The 25,941-nt window shown below is 34.1% G+C and overlaps 1 protein-coding gene across 2 annotated transcripts in view; it reads left to right on the forward strand.

The window, feature by feature from the left end:
• The window catches only part of MARCHF1 (membrane associated ring-CH-type finger 1), a 647,830-nt gene that overhangs the window by 99,255 nt on the left and 522,634 nt on the right, over positions 1-25,941 (forward strand). The gene's annotated exons all lie outside the window — the stretch shown is intronic.

Raw genomic sequence — 25,941 nt, forward strand, 5'->3', positions numbered from 1 at the left:
ATTTGTTTTTATAGACCCACAGTATAAAATCAATTTTACTTTCCATCTAGTTGGTATAGCATAGCCAATGAACTCCTTGTACTTTCTTGTTTGTACTCACTGTAACTGCACTTACTCTGACATTGTGTTTTTAAGATTGGCATTTGTTTATAAAGGATTAGTCATAGGTGCATGAAAGTCTCAATTGCTATTGTCTTTACAAATGACTTTATCTTAATGTTATAAAAATAATTATTGCTTTATTAAAGGCAGTAAAATTGATACTTTACAGTCACATAATAAAAACAATTGATTAATTTAATTTTTGTATACCTTCATATAAAATATTATAATTAAAAGAAAAAGGATAGACTGTAGTATTTGGAGGATAATTTAAATTCAACTCTGCCTGGGAATTTTTCCTAAATATTTCTCTTAGCCATGTCATTCTTTAAATTATGAGATGATTTTTAGAAAATGGTAAAATTGTATTAGACAGTTATAACTCAAGACAGTATAACTTTGAACATTCTTTAGAAAATGAGCAGTGAGAGTGATGGGAGAAACCCAAGAGGGATCAGTGATCTGGAAGCAGAGTTCAAATGATGTACACATGTAACGCAAGATGAAGAATGAAAAGTCTCTGTTGGAATTGGTCCTGGAAACTTGTCCAAACACCTAGTGCTCATTGTGGAAAGCCATCTCTAAAAGATGGCTAAAGTTCTTTAAAAGTAAAACCAAATATAATAATAAAACACATTCCAGTTACCGCCACATGCTAGCATTTAGTGGTCATATCTAATGAATTGTTTACTAATATTCTAGTAGAAAAATTTTGGAATTTGTAAGCTAATAATGAGCTTGAGGAACATCATTGAAGGAAAGCGGATAAAGCAATATGGCTGATTCGGGGTGGAGCTTGGGCTGGGATCCAAGTCTCCATGTTCTTATTTTGTATCTTTGCTGAAGTCATAGAGTCCTTGAAATGACCAGGTCTGTGACTGTCTTGAGGCTTAGTACCTAGAAAGTTCTCAATGCGCATTTATTGAATTAATATCTGTGACCACATCATAAATGTTTACAGCAAAGGTGTTCTCTTCTTATATTTAAACATGTCCTTACCAATGCAAGATATGGAGGAAAGAAATGCCTTTTGTAAGATAATAACAGTATTCAATACTGTTGTAAGATAATAACAGTATTCAATAACAGTATTCAATGCTGTCAGAAAGATTTTCATCAATATGAAATCAATATTAAGTTCTGTGAAATTGCTAAGGAGGTCAAAGTAATGGGAAAAAGGAAAAGAACATGACACATACACACCTTTTAAAAAAAATTCTGTGAGGATTCAAGATTTCAACAGATTGTCTATTTCAGCATCAGGGCTTATTTAAAATTCCGTAGGTTTATTACTGTGGATGGGATCATGATTGACACGGGCTACCAAAGTCTCTAAGTACAGGCATTTTCAAACTTTGTCAAACAACTTTCTTGTGCTCGAAGCATATTTGAATTACTGGTAATGTGCTGCTCCCTGACAAAGCAATCTAAACACTATAATCTAGCAGGAAAATCGAGGACTTCAAGGAGTGCCTAACTATAGTTATGTCAAAGCACATGATAAGGACTATCTCTGGGAATGCATCTTTTTTGACATATGACACATAGAAACGCATCAATAAATAAGTAAAATTATGCCTTTATCCAAATGAAATGAATGTTCCAAAGTTCTTGCAGTAAAGCTAACATACTTAAATTGTGACACAGCCACTTGGCCCCCTCATTCAGAAATTATTGACTTTTATTGATATACAACTTAAGTACAACCTTAGGCTGCAAATTAAATAGGATGATAGGAAAGCTTTAAAATAAAAAAAAAAAAAAAAGGTTTGACGTTAATGGAAAATCCCTCACTTAACCAGAAATATAAATAGTAAGTATGACTATGGTTAATGAAGGTTTTATTTTATATTTGTATATACACATTATTTCATTAAAGACATTGTTTCTTTTTATGAAAACTCTTCAGTAATTCAGATTCAATTGTAATATTGTTAAACTTCGAAAGTATCTTTTTAAACCATATTTTGTTAAACCATAAAATGGGATAAATAGAACTTTTAAAACATTTTAAAAAATGATATTTAACTTCATAGCTACCTTCTGAATAAGAATTAAAGGTATAAATAAATACAAATTTACTACATTAGTGATCAAAATGTAATGTCCTCAAGGGATGTCTTATGGAGGATTCAGTTCTTTCCTTGTAAAGTAATGCACATTGTGCTTAAATGGTACGGTTTAGGTAAGTTCCTCATTTGGAAACAAACCTTTAGTGTGCAAAATCTATAAAATGTCAATATGAATAAAGCTAACCAATTGTTAATTTAACTTTCTAATGTATTTACTATGGCTTTCCGCTGTTGGCTCTCTTTTTCTAGTCCAATATTTAGTAACTTGAGCTAGAGAAGAATGGGTTCCCAAGTTCCTGGGTTTTCTGAATTTGCTTTTTAATTCAAATCAGTTATTTACTCAATGGAAATTACTTTCAAGAAAAGACTGTGGAATCTCCAGTCTAAACATTGAGAAATTACCGATGTTTACTTAGTTTTACATATACATATGCAAGACTGAGTTTCATAGAGCATTAGAAGTGGCAACATAGAAACGGCATGGTTGGCTGGACTTGCATACCTGACCTTATTTGTAAAGATCAAGGAATAAGGAAGTAAGTGTAGAGCTCAGAGTTGGCTTGGCCTTGGGGCATTGGCTGACTGGATATACTGTGTTTCCTGGTCAAATGGAGCATTTACAGGATCACAGAAGTTCAGTTTGCAGACATGGCCTGCTGGGCAGGAGAGGCTCCATCTTGAGCCTAGAAATTTATTTCAACTAGTAAAACTGTTTGAATATTCCTGGTGTTGGAAATACCTGCTGATAGTGGGAAAGAAGAAAAAGAGACAGTTACAGCAGAGAAACAGCAGCAACCCAGAGCAATGTCAAACAAGCAAGAAAGGCAAGATGCATGGAGTGATCAAAAGTATCAAAGTGGCAGTAAATCCTTCAAGTTTAAATGAGATCTAAGCCAAAGCCATCAGATTTGTCAGGAAAGAGGTTTTGGTGTCAGTGAAGAATGTAACTTTAATTGGGTGTTGGATTCAGTAACCTGATTTTTAAGGAATTAAGGACTAATAGGGGCATGGAGTCAATGTCATCAGGTATGTAATTTATTCAAAGATTTGTAAGTAAAACAGGAAATGAATAACACGTAACATGGCATGGTCTAGGGAAAAAGTTGTTCAAGATGGTAGAGAGTTGAGTCTATTTGAAAAAGGTGCTTGGATTTGGAATTTGAAGAACTGAATGAAAGATGTGAAGATGGAACAGTTATATAATGCTGAAAGCTAAGGTGGATTTACGGGCATATAGTTGACTGAGTTAGACAGTGATCAGTGAGGTGGAGGAAGGCTCAAATAAGAGCATCCATTGTCAGGGATATAGCAAATTAACAGAGATTGTAGGAGTCAAAGAAAAATTAATGTCTCTAAATTTCAGTCATTTAAAATGCATTGTAGCTCAGTCCTCATTATTCACAGATACTACATTTGTGAATTTACCTACTCACTAGCATTTCTTTGTAACTCCAAAAGCTATAGTCTCAGCACTTTCACTGTTGCCCACGTGAACAAGGGAGCAAAACAATTTGAGTCACTGACGGACACGTTCCCAGTTGAGGTCAAGCTTTCCCTTCTCGTTTCAGTCTCATGCCATGAATTAGTCTCCTTTATGTCGTCCAGTGAGTGCCACGTTTCCCCCATTTTCTGCATTTTTTTGCTGATTTCAATGTTTAAACTGGCCTCACGCATAGTGCTGAAGTGCTAGTATTCCCAAGTGCAGGAAAGCTGTGATGTGCCTTATAGAGAAAATACGTGTGTCAGATAAGTGTCATTCAGGCATGGGTTACAGTGCTGTTGACTATGAGTTCAATGGTAGTGAAGCAACAATGTATATTAAATAAGGTGTCTTTCAACAGAAACAGACATAAAATAAAGTTATGTATTGATGAGTTGATGGAAATGTGACCAGATACTCGCGTAGGGACCTAATCTGGTATTTCCGTTAGAAACAATGATTCATTATTTGCTAATTCACTGTTCACAGTGAGTGTTTAGAACATAACTACTGTGAATTACGAGAATTGACTGTATTTGTAAATAGTCCGTATTTAAATAGATTATTGAAATGGCATATTGACACTCCTTTAAAATATTTCTCAGTTTTGTGTTTTATTCTGCCATAATACATACTTTTTTTGGCCTGAGGTATGGTGATTGATAAAACATTTTTCTTAAGTTTCTGTATTGAAGCAAAGAAAATATATTTTATTATCTTTCCACAAAAACCCAAACTGATTGTTTGGAAAAAACCTCATAATAATCTATTCAGTTGTTACAGATCTTTCAGGTAATGAGCCATTAAAAGTGGCTTGTGTGTTAAATTGATTTGTTAAAAAATATTTTAAAAATATTTTAAATGTTTTTTATCATCTTATATGCCATAGGTAACGTAAAATTGGTATGTGTATTGTCTCCATCTGCGTTTGTACAAATTCATTTCTAAAATTTGATTAATGTGAACAATTCCTTAATGTTTCCTCAGTGTTCTGCTTTTTTGGTTCAAATATCTATTTTTCCTATGAACATCTGAGATAATGTTACTGTTTGTATCATCAGCTAGGAAACCTGACAGAGAAGCAAAAACACTTTAGGGCAGTGAGGTTTCTAGTAGTTTCTGTAGGAACTATGGAATAAAATTATTGAGAACAACCTTCTCATATCAATGCCTCTGCTGCCTTCCAAAGAGAGGTCACATAATGAATTAGTGTAAATAATCTCTGCTTAAGTAGTAGGACTCAACACATAACAGCATTCTTAATATTTAATATCCTTCTGAGAATTTAACAGTTAGGCAAAGACTATCAGTTTAACAGGCATTTCATAAACCAAATAAGGTTAAGTGGAATATTTCTGAGACAAAAAGGTAGACGTGATTGAAGAAAGGAGGAGAGATCAGACGAAAACTGCACACTCACTAGCAACTCTGAGCCAGAACACATCACATCCAAATTCCTGACCCTCAAAAAGTGTGTAAGATCATTAATGCATGCTGTTTTAAGCCAATAAAATTGGGAGTAATTTGTTATGAAACAAATAATACCTATAACTGTTACTTTGGATCAAGGATTTAAATGTATCTTTGTTTGTATTGATTAATGCAATTTGTAAGAAGGAGTAATTGAACCAAACTTTATACTGAAATCCCAGAAGTCTAGGACCATCCAGAAGATCCTAATCCTGAGGGCATTGCCGCCTAGCTACCAGGGGACAATAAATACATAAAAATAGAACACAAACAATAGAATATAAGCAATGCTTTCTCCACTTACATCAATATGTAATTATGTAAATATGTAAAATAGAATAGAAAAAGTAGCGTACAAGCTACACTGCTTCCCCTTATGTAAAAAGCCACGACGTGAAGTGGAAGGAGGAGGCAAAAAAGAACTAATGTATTTTCTTAATACCAAATTCTGCATATAACTGGGTTTCTTTACTAATAGTTAACCTGTAGCTGTGGTGGAGAAAGAAATTAAACTAGAACTTAAGAAATAAACTACAACTTAAACTTTATCTGAGGAGGTTCTCCATCTCAGCACTTATCATAGAAGGAGAAAAACACTAGGACTGAATTTTAGGTTAGGTTAACATTTTTTCCCTGAAATATATGTGCTCTTGTAGTAGCTCTAATACATTAGAACTAATATGAAGTAAAATGCAATATTCTAAAATGTGAGTTGATGCTTTTGTATGTTTTTTTCCTGTAGCGTGATCTAAGATTTGGAATTTGAGATACAAGGAAATAGGGACTATTTCCACAGTCCTCGTGTGTCGAGGAGACAGGAACTAAGATGGATATAATCAAGAATAATTTCTTGGAAAGTTTACAAAGTACACATGAGGAGAGAGTGATTTGGGGGAGAGATAGATGAAGCCTAGAGGAAAAGTTTTAGGCAACTTCCGTACTGAAGGCATATGAGGGCAAAGACTTGTGAAGGAAGGGAAATTAGAGATAAATTGTAACAGGAAAAACAGAGAATAGAGTTTTACAAAAGTATGGATACCTCAGCTTGACTTAAGCTATAATAAAACTTATTTAGGTATGAGATCACAATTTTTCTCTTCGTCAAGTCCCAGAAAAAGCTACCAGAATCTGTTTAACTCAGTAACACTGCTGAGTAGAAATGTGTTGCTGAGGTAAATAAGGAATCTGGTGAGGGTAATGTAAGTGGAAACTTTTCCCACTTTTACTGAAAATCTTTTTAAAAATTCTGTGTATGTCTTTTATGTAAGATCTTATGGTGCTTCAAAAATCACATCATTTTCATTGTATATTTCTATAGATTTAAGAGATTAAGGAGAATTAGTTCTAATACCAGGGCATAACTTGAAAAAGTGTATTTCAAGTAAATCCATTATAAAATTTCATCATCTTTATCTTTGACTGTTCCACTGAGAAGTGCATTGAAGTGCAGTTGCCCCTATTAATTGCAGGAAATATGTTCTAAGACCCCCCAGTGGATGCCTGAAACTACAGATAGTACCAAGCTCTATATATACTATAATTTTTCCTGTACATACATGCATACATATACACCTCTGATAAAGTATAATTTATAAATTAGGCACAGAAAGAGATTAACAATAATGTCTAATAATAAAATAGAACAGTTATAACAGTATACTGTAATAAAAGTTACATGAGTGTCCTCTCTCTGTCTCTCTCAAAATACTGTAATATTTTCAATCTGGGGTTGATAGTGGGTAACTGAAACCATAGAAAGTGAAACCACAGGTAAGGGGGGACTACTCTAATGCATTCTGTCAAGGAAAAAAGGAAAAGTAGGCTGACTCCCTGTATTGGTCTTTGATTATGACTATTGTAGATGGGTCAATAAAATAATTTCACTGGTTAAAGCAAGGTAGTGGATTAAAGATTTTATTATTGTTTTGATGGCTATCTCTTGTTCATTTCATCTTGAGGTTTCTGGCAAAATAAATTGTGGAAAAGTTACATATGTTTTGTATTATAGCTTTGTAGGCATACACCATAAATAACTCTTACATAGTTTATTCACCATGTGTGTACATTATAAGACTTTAGAAAAAAGTATTAGAAGACTATCAAACCAACTATTTTTTCTCTATTAAAAACTCTAGCCGGTTAAACCATTCTATAATACCCAGAAGGTAATTTTTACCCTTCACAGTGATTTTAGATGGGTGATAACTCCAGTGTGAGTTTCCCAGAGGCTCTCTACTTCATCTTAATTCATAGTGTCAGTAATAGAACTCAATTAATAGAGGCATTACAGAAAGACATTTAAGGTGGGTAAACATAAATTCTCATTATAAAAACAATATTTCAGAAATAATTTGCCATCTGATTTGAACTTCAATTTATAATATTCATGTGACAATTAAATTATAAGAAAAACTTAGTCTCAGCAATCATATTTAAGCAATGTGAAGGAATTTGCGGGGTTTTATAAAAATGGGCATAAATGTAGTATGATGATGCTTTATATTAACCTTCAAAAATTAGCATTTGTTTTTGTTCAGCATTCAAGTGAAGACAGTGATTAGAGCCAAAAGATGATGAATGAAAAAGTGTTGCTTGATTAAAATTAGCTTTTACTAAAATTAGTACTGACTTTGTTCTTTGTGCACTAATCAAGCATGTCATATAAGTGGTTGCCTTCTTTTCTTTAGAATAGATTCTATGTAAATGAATAATATGATTTAATTCCATAATTTTTCACTGGTCAGTGATCCTATTTTACATTTTATGACATTGCTATATGAGTTAACTCAAGACATTGATGACATGACTAGGGGGGTCAGTCAATGATTTTCATTGTAATTATAAAATTAAAGCACATAAGTTGTTCATAAAAAGTCCTAAGAGCCTGAAAGTAGAGTTGGTTACAGGTTTCAGAACTTGTTCTCCTGTCAACATGCATTGCTCTCACTTACCCTTGTGAGTCTGACCTACAGTGTTAGAGTTTCTGGGAAAAGAGTATAAAAGAAGAAAATACATTCTTTTGACAGTTTAATGTGGAATTTGGGTGTTTATGTGGAATTTGGGCTGAGAGCCAGGAGCAAAACACAGGACGCGGGGTCTAAAGCCATGAATTTTGATCCTCAGCTCTTAGCCCTACTTTGCACATTAAAATGCCTCTACACATGGATACTGTTTAATTCTGTTCTCCTACTTAGGAATGTGTGTGTCAAGCACTTCAGGGTGCCTTTTCCATGTATCACTGCTGGACTTAAAAGATGACATGTTAACTGTTCCAAAATTTGGAGGATGTACGTGCTAGATGTATTCTGTTTTGATCCAGATTGCAGAAGGATGTCCCAGGATGTCCGTACAAGGGTAAAGGGAGATTCTAACCTACCAAGAATCTAACAGTTGGGATTTCTAAATTTTAGGATGCTTTAAAAAAAACTAAGTGACCAATTCTCCATCAATGGAGTTGTTAAAGAAGGAGCCATGTTATGATATGTCAGGAATGGTGTGGAAGAAACTTCTGTGCCGACTGAATTGGGTGACCTGTACATTCTATCTAAAAACGTTTTTCCCCCCCCCCTTCTTTTTAAAATCTCTTTTATGCCTTTTCTTTCTCCATCAAAGCAACATCGATTTAGTGGTGGAAACAGAATTTGTACAGAATTTGACCAGCTGAAACAAATATATAATGTCTTTTTGTTCCTCACTTTAAGTCCCAGACTTTTATGTCCATCCACACCTTGTTCACTTCCTTGTCTGTTCCTATGATGTTTAAGATGCCTGCCAAAATGGGAGAGGGGGACTTCTCCCAATCTCTTATTTACTGATCCTTACTTTTTGTTGCTCCACTGATTCCTTGGGGGGAATGTAATAAAACATGCACTTTAATATTTCATCAATAGACCTGCTTGGCTTTTTGACCACACTTTCTGTCAGCTATTATGGAACAGAATCTTTCATCAGGAGGCAAATTAATGTCAGAGAGATGGGAGTGAGGGCTGGGAAGGAAATCGACATATAGTACATAGTCATTTGATATGGTCCATGCTGTTTGAAATGTATTAGTTTGTATTCTCTATGCATTCTGTACAAGGTTCTATATATTATGCTCTATTATACAAGATTCTATTATAAGCATTATAAAATATATCTAGTAGGACATATATATGTGCATTATGTATATACACGCGTATGTATGTATACACATATGCGTGTATATATGTATATGTGTATATATACATATATGTGTGTATATGCACACACACACAATTGCTGCCTTCAGTCCCATAAGTATATGTGGATATGTGTGTACATGTGTATATGTGTATACACATATACACGTATACATATGTGTATGTATATGTAATGAACATGTATATGTCTTAGTAGACATATTTTATAATGTTTTGTTCTGTCCTCTTTGTATCTTTTCTATTTTCGTCTACTTTTTATTTGTGTTTTTGCACTGAATTTTGGGGGAAATCTTAGGACAATCTTTCATCTCATTAATGTGATTTTCAGTTGATTTATTGTCCTCAAGCCATTTTTTTGTGCATTTCCTTTTTTCCACTTACCGAGTTTCCCTGAAAATAAGACCTAGCTGGACAGTCAACTCTAATGCATATTTTGGAGCAAAAATTAATGTAAGACCTGGTCTTATTTTACTATAATATAGTATAATATAATATAATACAATACTAGGTCTTATATTAATTTTTGCTCCAAAAGATGCATTAGAGCTGATTATTCAGCTAGGTCTTATTGTCGGGGAAACAGGGTACTTTATTTTGGCAAAATTTTTTCCCCCAACAACTCTAATAGCTTCTCCCCCGCCCCCATAAGTATCTCTGTTGATTTATGGAATGATAGCCTTTCAAAAGCTCTGAGGGTATTGATTACATTTACTTAATTTTGTTCTGCTTCCTTTGTTAACTATGTTTTTCAAGAATTAGCCTGTTTGCAAAATTTTTAAATATGTTGATCAGACTTCTCTTATGTTAACTTTCTTAAACTTTTTGGTAATTTAGTCTATCTATTACTATTTGTGGTTAAAATTTTAGATAAAATAGTACTGACAGCTGGAGTGCATTTTAAAAGTCTACATGTGGGTCATAGAAAACTAATTTTGTTGGTCATTGGTTAGAGGGGTAGGAGGTACTGTCAGGTTACAGGACAGACAAGAGATGTGTTTTCGGGGTTCTAGGCCTCTAGACCTCTTCTGTTGGCCATAGTTAGCAGGGAACATGATTTTATTCTAGAACCCACTTTTAGAGTGCCCAGGTCCAAGTTACGTTTGTAGCTTCAGCTGCACACACATAGTTTGGGGGAAACTTAAAAAGAATTATATGGGACTCTAGTAGGTAAAACGAACTAATATAAGAGTAAATCAATCAATACAAACACAGACAAAAGAATTATTGGGCATCTGCTGTGTTCCAGATAATATCTCCAACCAAGATAAAAAGCTAATTAAAAGGGAAAATGAGAATGGGTCTGAGGGAGCAGATAAATAGGTGGGTGAGGATCTGATCCGTAGTAGTAAATGGAAGAGTACCATACTGTTATCTCTGTTTTCTCTTTCCTACTGAGTTGGTGTTTATGTAATGGAATTGTACAGCATATGCCTGTTATGCTCACAGCAGATCTGTAGTTCTTGCAGAGTCTGTGCCAACATATACAGTATGGAGTAGTACGAGTGGTCCAACTGTGCTTCCCCGAGCAAACTCTAAGTCATATCCCCAAGGAGTGATGTGCATCAAACTCGTATGTAGGGTTTCTGAAACCTACTGGTACAGATGCAAGGTGCACATGTTACAGTTGCAGGTTCAGAAGAATCATGATGGAGCCCAGGTCTGTCTTTTTTTAAAAAAGACACGTGATTCTGATGGACCCCTTGAGATGAGAATCACTGGCCTAAGTATTATAGAAGAGAAGGGCCAGAGGAAAAGAAAAATAAGGAGAAGGTAAGAAAGAGAATAAGACAAAAAATGGAAGATAATAATAAATGGTTAGTTGATTGTGTAAATGCATTATGTAACAGTTAATGGTGTAAACCTCTTCCTGCATTTGCCGTTTCTTATTTGCTAATACTATTGCCATCAATAATCTCTCTGTAAGGTGGAATGACTAAAATTTACTCAGGATAAGAAAAAATGAAAACAGAAAATAATAGTTATGCTTAAATTTATGCATGCATTAAAACCAATGGGAAGTATTTCAAATGAGTGCTAAAGCCTGACAAACGTGGTGAAGAATTAGAAGTATGTTTCATTTATAAGTTACTGCCGAACTGTTTTTCCATGTGGCCGTACCATTTTGTATTCCCACTCGGAATATATGAGAATTCTAGTGTCTCCACATTATCACGTGCACTTGACAACCAATTTCACTTGGTTATGTCCTTTTTTTAAAAAAAATGTTTTAAAGTTTAAATTTTTAAAAATTCATAAATTTTAGTATTTATGTAGTGGAAAATACAAAAATATGAATAACTCATAGGAAGAATGAGAGAACTTCTTTCTAATTAGGAAAACACACTCTTTCATTTCTTCTTTAGTAGGATGACCTAGAAGGAATAACGAAGTTGGCGATGAGTCAAATAACTAATGTGAAGAGAATATATTATTTCTCGAATTCTTATAAATATGTACCATTTAATTTTTTAACTTTTGGATTTAAAATTTTCTTTTAAAAACATTGACAACAGAGAATAAATGTGAGACAGAAGATAATCTATGCATTGAACAAATGCTTCTTAAATGTCTACTATGAAAAAGGTTTTCTGTTAAGCATTGCAGCAGACAAAATAGAATGTAATTTGGAACAGGCAGGGTAAGACGACTGTGTCTGATTCAAAGTAGATTGTGAAACACACCTGAGAGACACATGCCACAAGAGCTCTGGAGTTGGGAAACAGAAGCAGTGACATCTGGTAGGGAGAAGAATTAGGGGAGTCTTCTAGAAAACAAAGAAAATCAGTTTGGCTCTGAAGAATGCATGAGAGTTTGTCTGTTCATTTTGTTTTGATTTTTAATTGTACAATTTATAAGTTATTGTACAAAGCTTTGAAAATCCAGATGCTTAGAAAAATTTTAAAACACACCTAAGGTATCACCACCCAAATAAAACCATAATTAACAATTGAGTGTATTTCACTTTCACCTTTCTGTATTACCTCAGATATTTGAGAAAATTAATATTTGTGCATATAATTTTATATGCTGCTTTAAAAAATTAATATTATATTAACTTAAATAACTTAGAGTTGTACCATATTTTAAAACATCTTTGTAATTATTGTAAAGTTAATGTTTTTTTTTGTTCCACCATTCTAAATAATCTAAATACTGTGCCAGCCCCCTTCTTTAGGACATTTAAGTAACAGGTTTTGCTAATATAAGTTACATATTGAACATCTTTTCATGTAAAACCATTTTCTACATTTCAGATATTTATAGGATAGATTATTAGGGGAGAGTCTACTAGGTCAAAGTTTGTGAAAGTTTTTAATTCTAGTGATATATTGATAGACTGGGGAGAGAAGATAGGGGTGGGAGTAGAGAGATGCAAAAAAGAGAGAACATGAAATTAAAATTGCAAGAGAAGTAGAAACCTAAGATATATATGAAGCATATCTGGTTTTCCACTTTGACTAACAGAAAGCGTATATACTTAACAGAAAATGCTAGAACTGTCTTGAGGCAAGCTAAGCTTTCCAAAACTGGAATGTCATTTTCTTTGGATGCTAGTGAGTAACACTAGAGAGTACTCTGGGTGCAAATAAATTCGGAAAATTAAAAACTGAACAGATTAATAAATTTTAAATAGGTTTTTGCTGGGATTTTCAGGATCTTTAATGTGTCAATGTGAATCATTGTTCTCTAAGAGGAGAATATAATAGGTAAGAATTCCTATAATTTTACCAAGGGACACATTTTTTTAAAAACTAGGGATATATTTCATGAAACACACTGTGGGAAATGGTAGGCTATAGCAGAAGGGATTTGATTGCTATGGAATTTGAACTCGGTTGGATGGGCAAGAAAATCACTGGCGAGAGCCTGTCTACTCATGTTTATAATAAATGGTGGAATTTTTATCTTTGGTTCATCTTCCTAAACTATTGGACTTGGTTCACACAAATATCTGTTGGTTGAAAACTTAATGCAATCAATATTTTTATCTGCTTTTCCAAGAAGTTTATGACATTGCGCTCATTATTCCATCTTTTGACTTTCCTGGTGCCTTTTGAAGAAATGCTCAAGTCCTCAAATGTTGCTATTAACAGCCACTATTGTCCCCATATATGTATATGTATTTGCATGACAGCTCCCAGCTTCTCCCTTCACGTTTCTAGTTACTTGAGAATGAAACAAACAAACAAAATTATATTTGCTCCCTAGAGATTTGTTTTTGTCATTTTGCATTTCTAAAACTTTCTTATTGGTCCAACTCGACAACATTCCCTTTGAGGTCTCCCCTCAAACTTCCTACTTTAGTGTTCCTACATACTTTATTATTCCTACTTTGTGAACTGATACATAGTTTATGCCCTCTATCAAATACTGCCCTTAAAGTCATATAACACATATCATAAACACTAAACAATTATCATTTATAAAACTACCATCAAAAAGTATAATCTATCCTTACTGTTTTTGATTAATCAGACATTTGTTATAAATAATTCTCTCACTCTTCCTCCCTCTCTCCCTCTCTCTCTTCCTCCTCCTTTCCCCCCTGCCCTCCCCCATCTCCTTTTTTCCCTCCCTTTCTATCTCTTCATTTTTACTATTTGGCAAACTTTGTAGAGCTGCATATGGAAAATTCTACCTATTGAAAATGTGGGTGAAATGTATTGCATGCCTGTGCCAACAGGGCTTATCATTTCTGTTATCTCTACAAATCTACCTTTATAAGCTCCTTTTCATTTTACAAAATTACTTATAATTTAATCTGCTTTCTTTCCTAATATACATAAATCATAAATTTCTTTCACATACTTGAAGAGCCACCTTTTTTTGTGATGCTTTCTGAAATAGTTTCCATAAATTAATTTCCTCATACACATAAAGCATAAAAAAACATAATCTAAATGAAGTGGAAGACAGGAGAAAACGAAAAGATACATATTAATTCAAAATCTAAAATACTAAAAATATCTACTGTTATTCTAAAGAAAATTAAAATATTAGCAGGTGGTATTCAAATATATATATGTTTTTTTTTGACTAAAATGACAAAAAATCAGTTTACATTTATCCTTCTAAAAAGAATGTAACAATAAAGTTTATCTCCCTAACAGATCAAATTAATTTAAAGTTCACCGATATAAAACTTCAATCCTTTTAGCTTATTACATTATGAGGAGCCAATGTCTGGAGGACTTTTGTAGCATAGGCCAGCTGTTTTCTTCCCATCATCTTTCCCTTATCAGGTCTTTTTTGGCTTGGGGAATGATCAAAATTGGTCCAAAGTAATCCCAATAAGCTCATTTTCTTTGGCTCATGATTGCTCTGGAAGTAGAACATGACCCAGTTTGACCAATAAAATATAAACAGAGACCGTTAGGTAGCATAACCATTCACCTTTTTTTCTTTTTTAAATTTATTCTGCTTGAAACACTGCTGTTTAGACATACAGCAGCTGCTACTTTGTGACATGAGGCAGCATAATAATATACATATTTTTCCCTTTGTGTCTTCTAGAATGGTTTCAGTGTGGAGGTGATACCTTACGGTCAAAAATTAATTAGCAAATTCATAGATGTACTCTAGTTATATACACCCTAAATCTAGTGTGCAACATATGGTAATGCCCATTTGTGTATGTTTTGAAGGATAAAACCAATTTTGAAGGGAATGGGAGGTTCTTGCTTCCTTTTTTTTTCAGACTGCACTAGGAGGAAGAGGATAACCAACAAAAATATTTTGATGCAAGGATGGGAAATTGCCTAAAATGCCTCTAAAATATTTTATTCAGTGTTCACTGCTGCTTTGCTTTTGTTACAATAATGCACTTCATTTCTAATAACTTTTACTATGATCTGTAGGGATCATAAAGTATAATTTTCAAAAAGTTTTTAATGCTTTTTAAAAAGTATAATTTCTAAGGAGATAAAATATCATCTTCATACAAATACAAGATAACTATTTTATCCAAATTATTAGATAGGGACAAGTAAAATGGAAATCTGTTTTCAAATACATTTGAGAAATAGGGCTTAAATAGTCCATTTGGAAAGACATTAAAAATGTTAGAATAAAATTGGTAGGTTAGAGACACACAAAGCTTATCATTGTTTCTCATGAGGCAATAAAACCATAATCTTTAGGGGTATCTTTTCTGTTGGATAGAAACCTACAAGTTAATATATAACTTCATAGTGTCTATAATTAACTGTAATTAAATAGAAATGCTTAAGTCAACCACATCTCCTAGAGATGTAAGTAATCCTTGAGTGAATTTTTTAAACTATGTCCTGATATAACATTAAAGAACATATCACCTGCCATTTTTTTGGTCCTGTTTTGAGTTTTACTTAAATTTTAAGAGTGTTAATCAGAGACACTGTACAGTTAATAACCTTTAAGAATTATAAGACACTGAAGAAAGGAATGAAGGAAGATATAAATAGATGGAAACACATATCATGTTCATGGATAGGAAGAATTAATATAGTTAAAATGTCCATACTGCCTAAGGCAATATATATATTCAATGCAATTCCTATCAAACTGCCAACGTCGTTTTTTCACAGAAATAGAACATATAATCCTAAAATTTATATGGGACCATAAAAGACCCCGAATAGCAAAGGCAATATTGAGAAATAAGAACAAAGTGGGAGGTATAACAATACCTGACTTCAAATTATACTACAAGGCTACAGTAATCAAAACAGCATGGTACTGGCATAAAAACAGACACATAGATCAATGGAACAGAATAGAGAGTCCAGAAATAAATTCACGCCTATATGGCCATTTAATCTACGACAATAGAAGCAAGAATGTACGATGGAGTAAAGACAGTCTATTCAATAAATGGTGCTGGGAAACCTGGACAGACACATGCAAAAAAATGAAGCTGGACCACCTCCTTACACCATATACAAAAATAAATTCAAAATGGCTTAAAGACTTAAATGTAAGATCTGAAACCATAAAATACCTAGAAGAAAATATAGGAAGAAACTTCTCAGACATTACCCGGAGTAAGATTTTTACTGATATATACCCTCGCTCGAGGGAAGTAAGAGAAAAAATAAACATGTGGGATTATATCAAACTAAAAAGTTTTTTTACAGCAAAGGAAACCATCAATAAAACAAGAAGGGATCCTACTGAATGGGAAAAGATATTTGCCAATGATATATCTGATAAGGGATTAATATCACAAATCTATGAAAAACTCACTCAACTCAACTCCAAAAAAACAAATGATCCAATTAAAAAATGGGCAGAGGACTTGAAGAGACATTTTTCTAAAAAGGACATACAGATGGCAAAACAGACATATGAAGAAATGCTCAACCTCACTAACCATCAGAGAAATGCAAATAAAAAACCACAATGAGATACCACCTCACCCCAGTCCAAAATGGCTATCATCAATAAATCAACAAACAACAAGTGCTGGCGCGGATGTGGAGAAAAGGGAACGCTTGTGCACTGTTGGTGGGATTGCAGACTGGTGCAGCCACTATGGAAAACAGTATGGAGGTATCTCAAAAATCTGAAAATGGAACTACCCTATGATCCAGTAATTCCACTCCTAGGTATCTATCCGGAGAAATCCAAAACTCCAATTCAAAAATCTTTATGCACTCCTATGTTTATTGCAGCACTATACACAATAGCTAAGACATGGAAACAACCAAAATGCCCATCGGTAGATGACTGGATTAAGAAACTGTGGTACATTTATACAATGGAGTATTACGCAGCCATAAAGAAGAAAGAAATCTTACCATTTGCAACAACATGGATGGACCTAGAGAACATTATGTTAAGTGAAATAAGTCAGACAGAGAAAGATAAGTACCATATGATCTCACTTATTTGCGGAATCTAAAGAAAAGAATAAGTGAATGAACTAATCAGAAACAGTTTTTGAGACAAAGAGGAAAAACTGAGGGTTGCTAGATGGGCGGGGGGGTGGGGGTAAGGGGGAAGGTGAGGGGATTAGAAAACAATCAGTAACCACAAGATGGCCACGGGATTTTGAAAATTAATCTGGGGAACGTAATTTAGTGGTTACCAGAGGGTAAGGGGGTTGGGGGGTGGGAGATGAGGGTAAGGGGGATCAAATATATGGTGATGGAAGGGGAACTGACTCTGGGTGGTGAACACACAGTGTAATTTATGGATGATGTGATACAGAATTGCACACCTGAAATCTATGTAATTTTACTAACAATTGTCACCCCAATAAATTTAAAAAATAAAATAAAAAAAAACCCTATGTAAAGAGATACTGAATTTTTAAATAGCTCTCTTTGAGATTTGACAGCTCTTGCTTTCTAAATCATTTTAGTACTATGAAGGTGTAGTCCAGTTACTACCTCCTACCTTGTGTTAACATTTCATCAGTGGGACTAAATTGCGATATTGGATGATCCATCCCTCTGAAATTTATAAAATGAAAAACTGGGCCAACATAAAAGTAAATACATGGGAATTTCAAGTTTCATATTATAATTGATTCTTCATTATTGTAATATAATTGATGCATATTCTTTATATTACTATATTGCTTTAAGAAAAATTTATTTGAAGATAATTGGTTTTAGTTTAGTGATAAAAAATACACTTTGAAATTCAAAACTGATTTAAAAAGTGGGATAAGAGCAACTATTGATTGTGGGAAGACAGGTATCATTTTGTTGATTAATGGATCTTGTTTTTTGACCATCTTGTTGTTTAGCCAATAATAGTGATAGATACATGACTAAATATTCAAATTCAATATTGTTATTCTACATGATTAATAATAACAATATACTTCAACATCATGATCTTCATCAGTGAATGCACAAGCTGAAACAGATGCTAGGAACACTCATATATGAGTTTCTTCATAAAAATGCAAATCTAATATGAAACAAAGCTAAGTTTGTACTCTTCAAAAACAAACTAAATAGTAGGAAATTAGGGAATAAAGTAATATCTATTGTAACCCAAATCACTACTGTCTAGATATTGTAGCCTTCTGGGGATACATTTTACATTAATAGCTAAATAAAATGGCTTATGCCTGATTTTCTCACCAGGATTCCCTAGATAATTGTCATCTGTGGTCACCTCTTTTTCCTAATCCTGTTCCTGACTCACCCTTTTCATCTCCCATAGCTACTGTCCTTTTATCCCTTTTTCTTTATTCTCCAACCTTAGTTGTGCAGCACTCTGAACTTTAAAAGACTTTCCCGGAATGTTTGGGAGTAGGTAAGAGAGCTGACAGCCTGAGATGAGCAAGAATACTACTTAAATTTGAATGCTTAACTCTACCATTCTTAGACTTCCATGGTGCTGCTTCATTACTGAAAAGTAATTTCTTACTAATTTTTCCAGTACGGTCCCTCCATTATCTCCAGGTATTTCATTATTGTTTTACTGTTATTTGAATGCCAAATACTTATTTCCTTCTTTATGATTTTGTTTGCCTTATTATACAGGGAAATTTAGCACATTATCTACATGTTTCTCATAAAGGCTCTGATTGTCCAGCAAACCTACCTTTTTCAATCAAACTAATCTTAGAGTATAGTTTTAAAGGAAAAGACAGAAATCTCTGATGAAAATACTTCCTCTCCCTTGGATACTAGAAGCTGGGCCATCTTTCTTTCTTTCTTTTTTTAAATAGTCACATTCTTTTTTATCCCTCTTTCAGTTATAAAATTATACCTTCACTAAAAACCTTTCTTAGCACTCTGGGTGACTCACTGGGGTGAGGGGTTTCCCCATGCTCTGTGGACATCTTCTCATTATATATGCAGAGAGAACAGTAACACTGACATGTGGGGACCACGTTTCAGGCTTCATTTTGGCTTCCTGGGGATAGACAAATTCTGGAGCTGATGAATCCGCTCTTCCCTTTGTCTTCTAACTACTTTGATAACCCTTATAAAGGGTCTGGGCAGAATCTGCTCCTGAGACATAAGAAGGTATCGTCACCTGGCATAGGGTCACCGAAGGTGTCATGTTGTTCCTGGGATGCGCTGCCCTTACTTTTTTAGGATTATTTAAAAATGACTTATTTTTTGGAAAATAAATCATTTTTTTTTTCTTTCTGGTAGGCTATCCTCGAGCCTTAATACCATTAGCTGGCACTTTTCCCAAAACTTATAGAGAGCTCTTAGCATTGATAAATGGATGAATAAATGATAGATGAATATACAGAATAAATTTTTTGTTTGTTCATTCAGCGAACTTTTGCATATAGGTGAAGTCTTACTTTATTCTAGGCTAAATCCTACATCAGTCTTAGCTAGTGGGATATTGGCAAGTGATACTTGCCCCAAAATTGTTTTGGGAAGTTATCTGGTCTTACTGAGTCAGAAAAAACAGACTAATCATTAGCGAGTTGTAATTTAGTAATAATATTTAGTGTTGAGGTAATGGAATTCTGTTCAATAGCAGAATAGAATCATTAGCAAACAGTTGAGGCAGTGACAAATTGTAATCTCTATAAATGAGAGTGAAAAGGTGCTTCCTATAAAAGTTTCTGTTTATTTCTAGTAGTTCTAATTCTGCATTTGTCCTCCAATTTATATTTATTTTCATGCTATTGGTTAAGGTAAATATATCCTGAATATTTCTATAAATAAATTTGGTAATTTGTAATTATGTTTTTAAACATTAGTCAAAATTAGTAATATTCTTAGATTCCAATAGTTACTAACATTTGTAATATTTGTAGAGAAAGGTGGGAATATTATTATCTTTTTAAAGTCAGGAATTTTCCCTGGAGTAGCAGAGACTCTTGGAAAGCCCTGCTTTCATAGGGTTTTCTCACAGAATGAGATACCTGCAGGTCATAGATAACCCTTTTACTTTTCAAACTTTACAGTATGAGCTCTATATTCTTTCATGAAGCTCAGGATAATTAAATTTTAAATATTTTTGTTCATCAGTAATTAACCTAATCCAAGAAAAATGACTTTATTAAACGAAAAATTGACTAAATTTGATCATCCCTTTGTTAGCAATTGGGTTCCAACTAATTAAATTTTCACATAATTATTTTTCAATCTGCTACCATTCCTTGTAAAGCACATTTTTTTCTTATTTTTCCTTAATAATATCACATACCCTTTCACCTTATATTGGGAAATTTAATGAAGTACTAATGAGACTTTGGATTCAAAAGAATGTTTAACAATCTTATTTTCGAAGGCATTTAGAATAAGGAACTCTAATTGCATATCATTTTTCCTTTGGCTACCTGACAGTTTCTACTGAAAGGCATATTTTTATTTCTAAACAAATGAATCAACTGCCAGTGTTAATACTTAGGATGTTTTCTTGGATAATGGTTAAGGATAAAAATCGGCTAAGACATAAAGGGAAATACTTTCATGTGTTCAAATGTTGGCATCATCATAAGCACATTTTTTTCCTCACAAATACTTGCAATGTAGTTTAGTTTTGTTCGGTCCTTGGGACACATTTCCTATGTTGCTGACCCCATGCAAAATTGAGTCCCAAATATCTTCATTAATTATATAGGTCTTATATGAGAGCCAACTTAAACACAGAAATAATATTTTTAATATATTTTTTTACTGTATATTCTTTGGTCACTTTAAATTATATTTTAACAATTTTATTGTATTATTAGTATTATTTTTATATATAGAGAATAGATAGTTCAGAATTTTCTCTAGCACGATTGGTTGAAATTGTTTTTCCTCTTGTAACTTTAGAAAAGTATACTTCAACTTTACAATTGGTGACTGGTAATGCTATACATTTCTTTTTTTTTTTTTTTTGTCAATTTCCTCAGGTTCTTTTTTTTTTTTTTAATTTATTTTTAATTTATTGGGGTGACAATTGTTAATAAAATTACATAGATTTCAGGTGTGCAATTCTGTATCACATCATCCATAAATCACACTGTGTGTTCACCACCCAGAGTCAGCTCCCCTTCCATCACCATACATTTGATCCCCCTCACCCTCATCCCCCCACCCCCCAACCCCTTTACCTTCTGGTAACCACCAAATTACGTTCCCCAGATTAATTTTCAAACCCGTGGCCATCCTGTGGTCACCGACTGCCCTCCAATCCCCTCACCCTCCCCCCCCACCCCCCACCCCTCCCGCCCATCTAGCAACCCTCAGTTTTTCCTCATTGTCTCCAAAACTGTTTCTGATTAGTTCATTCACTTATTCTTTTCTTTAGAATCCGCAAATAAGTGAGATCATATGGTACTTATCTTTCTCTGTCTGACTTATTTCACTTAACATAATGTTCTCTAGATCCATCCATGTTGTTGCAAATGGTAAGATTTCTTTCTTCTTTATGGCTGCATAATACTCCATTGTATAAATGTACCACAGTTTCTTAATCCAGTCATCTACCGATGGGCATTTTGGTTGTTTCCATGTCTTAGCTATTGTGTATAGTGCTGCAATAAACATAGGAGTGCATAAGCTATACATTTCTTTAGGACAGTTATCAGTCCTCTTGATTTTATCTTAGTGTTCTGGCTATTCTTGTTCAGCCTCATTTCTCCCTCCTCAGATCTCTCAAATTTTAGATTCTTTCTCCACACCACTTCATTTTTTTTCCCCCACGAAGTTCTTGGTCAGATCTAGTACACTCATATTATTTCAAGAGTCATATAGTAATGGGAAAATATGGTAAGGGATTAATACAAGATGACTTGGTGGAGATTGTGGTCAATCGTAGAATGTGTGTTCTACCTAAAAGGCAATAAAGTTTTAAAAATATAGTAAAACTTACTTCCCACCAAAGAAAATAAACCATTGGCCAGAAGTTGCCCAACAATCTACCTACGGGTGACCTGTCTTCTAAACCAACAAAGAATACGCAGATGAGCATTTGAAGCTCATTCTCCAATGACACAACCCTATGGCAGAACTATGAACTGGATCTAGACATGTCCTTTACAAAGTCTTTGATTTTAGCTTGACATTCCATTATCATATCACATAGGCCCTTAGAAAATAGAGATGTTTTCTGGAGGGTAATGGGGATTCAATGAAGTGAGATTGTATAAACCCAGGTTTCATGTTAATCACATGGGAAATTGTTAGGAATTTGTACAACAAATTATCATAAATGTAGTAGCTTAAACAACTTTCATTTATTATCTCATAGTTCTGAGGTCAGAAATCTGAGTGGCCAACACCCATACTGGTGCTGCAACTTCGATCCTAATAGTACCACTTCTGTCTGTATTTGAGGGCCTGTACTAAGTATCTTATTTGCCTTAGCTCATTTAAATCTCATAGCAACTCTGACGTTTTTGGTTTTATGCCCATTTTAGAGATGTGGGAACTGAATAGTGGTGGTCACTGGAATGGAGTCTATCAACGATTGAGTGTATCTCCCATTGTGGTTTCTTTGCCCACCTTACCTACAAGTGGAGAGTGAAGAAAGAGGTTTTTTTTTTTTTTTGGATGAAAAGTAGAGGATGTCACTGCGTCCCTGAGGTATTTCCTCTCCCCGACTGTAATGTATTAATGGCTTGCCTTTAATTTAGCTTAAAAATGTGCTGTTATTTCTTCTCCCAAAATACAGAAAAGCAACCGTTCATGAAAAATCTCTCAGTGTATCACTCATCATCCATGCAGGAAGACAAAAACCATAATAGATATCGCAAACAAACACAGAGAATTTGTTACGAAAGTTTCAGGAGGGTTGGAGGATGAAGGAAGTTGATGTATCCCTGATATTAATAACTATTGGAAGCTCTTTTACCCTGTTGGGATAAAAAAGGAGAGAGTGGGGAAACCAGAGTCCAAGAGCAGTTCTGCTGAGGGCACTCACTGCTGTCCTCACCCATTGATACTCTGCAGAAACTTCAAAGGCTCAGGCCACAGGCCTCACTCAAGTCTCAGGCCACAGGCTGCTGACAACACCACTGACAGACACACCACTGGAAGCAGAAAAAAGGGAAGTTTGTCCCTCCTGTTTCTACTTCTAGTGCTTTCCATTGGTAGAACCCCAAATAAGTAATCCAGCATGAGGGAAGTCTAGGAAATGTGTTGTAAACACACTGGAAATGGTTTTTCTAGTGCCTTGAGATATAAAGCAGAATAGAAAGGAGCTGGAATGTACTAGTTAAAAGCAAATAGTCAGATGACCATCACACTGAGAACAGATACTAAGGGAAATTGATATACAGACAGTTCCCAACTTACAGTAGTTCACCTTACAATTTTTAACTTTTTCGTGGTGTGAAAACTATACACAGCCAGTAGAGAATGTACTTCGAATTTGTATTTTTTTCCAGGATCACAGCACGTAGTACGATACTCTCTTGTGATACTGGGCAGTGGGATGATTTTTTTTCCAACTGTAGACTAACATGTGTGTTCTTAGCATGTTTAAGGTCGGCTATGCTAAGCTATCGTGTTCAATAAGTTAGGAGTATTAAATGCATTTTCAACTTACAATGGGTTTGTCTAGACATAACCCCATTGTAAGCTGTGGAATATCCATAGCTCCTGAAGTTCTTAGTTTTCTCTCTGTACACATTCAGCATTCTTCTCCATCTGCCATGGGCCCTCTGCCTCTGTTCTGTAGGTTTCAATGGAAGAAAATGTCCATTGTAGTTTTTTAACAAGCATTTAAACTTTTTTTCTGTTTTTGTTTTGTGTTTGCCAACTGTAGAATATCAAATCGTGTTCAAAGCATATCCTGGCAGCAAGAATAATATCTTCTGAATAAGAATGGTCTTGCACTTGTGAATTTATTTCAAAAGAGCTCTATTTAAGGTCTTTTGATCAATTGCAGTCTCACAAAAATACTCCATTGGATAGGAGAAATAAGATGTCGTTAATAAGTGACACAAACCTTCATTGTAATATTTTCAGGTTTTAATAATCACAGAAAATAATCCAGAAAGTCATGTTAGACATTTTAATGTATCAGTTGTTAGTGACGAAATGTTAGGCTCTCTCCTCAACTTTCCTAACTCTCCAGTGCTGGCTCTTATCTACAACCAACTCTTTCTCACAAGATACACACAGAGGAATGAACAATAGAGTATTAAATCTAACATGCAGATTTACTCTGGATTGTTTAAAGCCCTGCTATGTTTCAGTATTTCTGATAATGGACTGATTTTTAATATCCACATCACATCTTTCTCATTATACCGGGTATGCCCAAAAAATGTATATACATTTTAAGAGATGTTAACACTTTGGTCAACGTTGCTCAAGTGTAGGTCGCCGTAATCAGAAGTGTCTGGACGCTGATGGTAACCACTTTTAGCACCTCTTGTGATTGCAGAAGTCAAACGTGACTTGTATTCATCTTTTGTTATTGGTATATATTGAGTATTAAAAATTAATACATTTTTTTTCTTTCTTAAAATGTGTATACATTTTTTTGGCACCCTCCCTATATTTCACTGCTCCTTTTAGTTTTTGTGTTCCATTTCTAATTTAGTTTTAATTCACACACATTTTTTTTTTAAAGTAACAGAATGTCATGGAATTAGAATTAATGAATATCATTCTCAGGCTTAGCCATATATTTATTATGTGAATATTTTTGGTTAGAATATGTTTATTAGTGCTGACAATATACAGATGCTCCTTGCCTTATGATAGGGTTACATCCCAATACACCCATCGTAAGTTGAAAATATCATAATTCAAAAATGTATTTAATACGCGTAATCTATCAAGCATAGCCTCCCTTAAACACGCTCAGAACATTAGCCTCCAGTTGGGCAGAGTCATCTAAGATAATGACATACTGTAGAGTGTGGGTTGTTGACCCTCGTGAGCGCATGGCTGGCTGGAGTGGCAGCTCCCTTCCCCTGCCCAGTGTCGTGAGAGAGTATGGTGCCACATATTGCTAACCAGCGAAAATATCAAAATTTAAAATTTGAATCATGGTTTCTACTGAATGCATATTGCTTTCACACCATTGTAACATCAAAAAAAATCATAAGTTGAACAATTGTAAGTCGGGGACTGTATGTAAAGTTTACAATTTCTTATTAGGATGAAGACTATGTACGTTTTACTGGAGGGTTCAAACTCAAAAATCCCAAATTATGGTTTTTTTTGGGGGGTCTAGGGTTTTTACGGAAATTTCCATTTCCTGTTGTACAAAAATTATTCTTGCAAATTAGTTGAAATAGATTGCATTGTTTTGGATTATAAAATTGAGATATAATTATCATATAACATAGTGGTTTAAAGTACGCAACATAATGATTCAATATTTGGTTATATCGCAAAATGATCACTCCAGTAAGTCTAGTTAACATCCTTTGCCCACAGTTACAATTTTTTTGTGTGTGATGAGAACGTTTAAGATCTACTGTCTTAGTAACTTTTAAGTATACAGTACTATATTATTAAATATAGTCACCATGCTGTATGTCACATCCCCATGACATTTATTTTATAACTGCAAATTTGTACCTTGTGATACCCTACACTCATTTCACTTCCTACCCTCCTCCCTCCCCTTTTACCTCCCCTTCCCCCTTTTTCTGGCAACCGTCAATATGTTCTGTGTCTGTGAGCTTAGTTTTTTTTTTTTTAGACTTCACTTAGCATAATGCCTTCAAAATTCACCCCTGTTTTCACAAGTGGAAAGATTTCATTCTTTTTTT

The sequence above is a fragment of the Rhinolophus ferrumequinum genome, chromosome 18 (assembly GCF_004115265.2).
Source record: "Rhinolophus ferrumequinum isolate MPI-CBG mRhiFer1 chromosome 18, mRhiFer1_v1.p, whole genome shotgun sequence".
NCBI lineage: Eukaryota > Metazoa > Chordata > Mammalia > Chiroptera > Rhinolophidae > Rhinolophus > Rhinolophus ferrumequinum.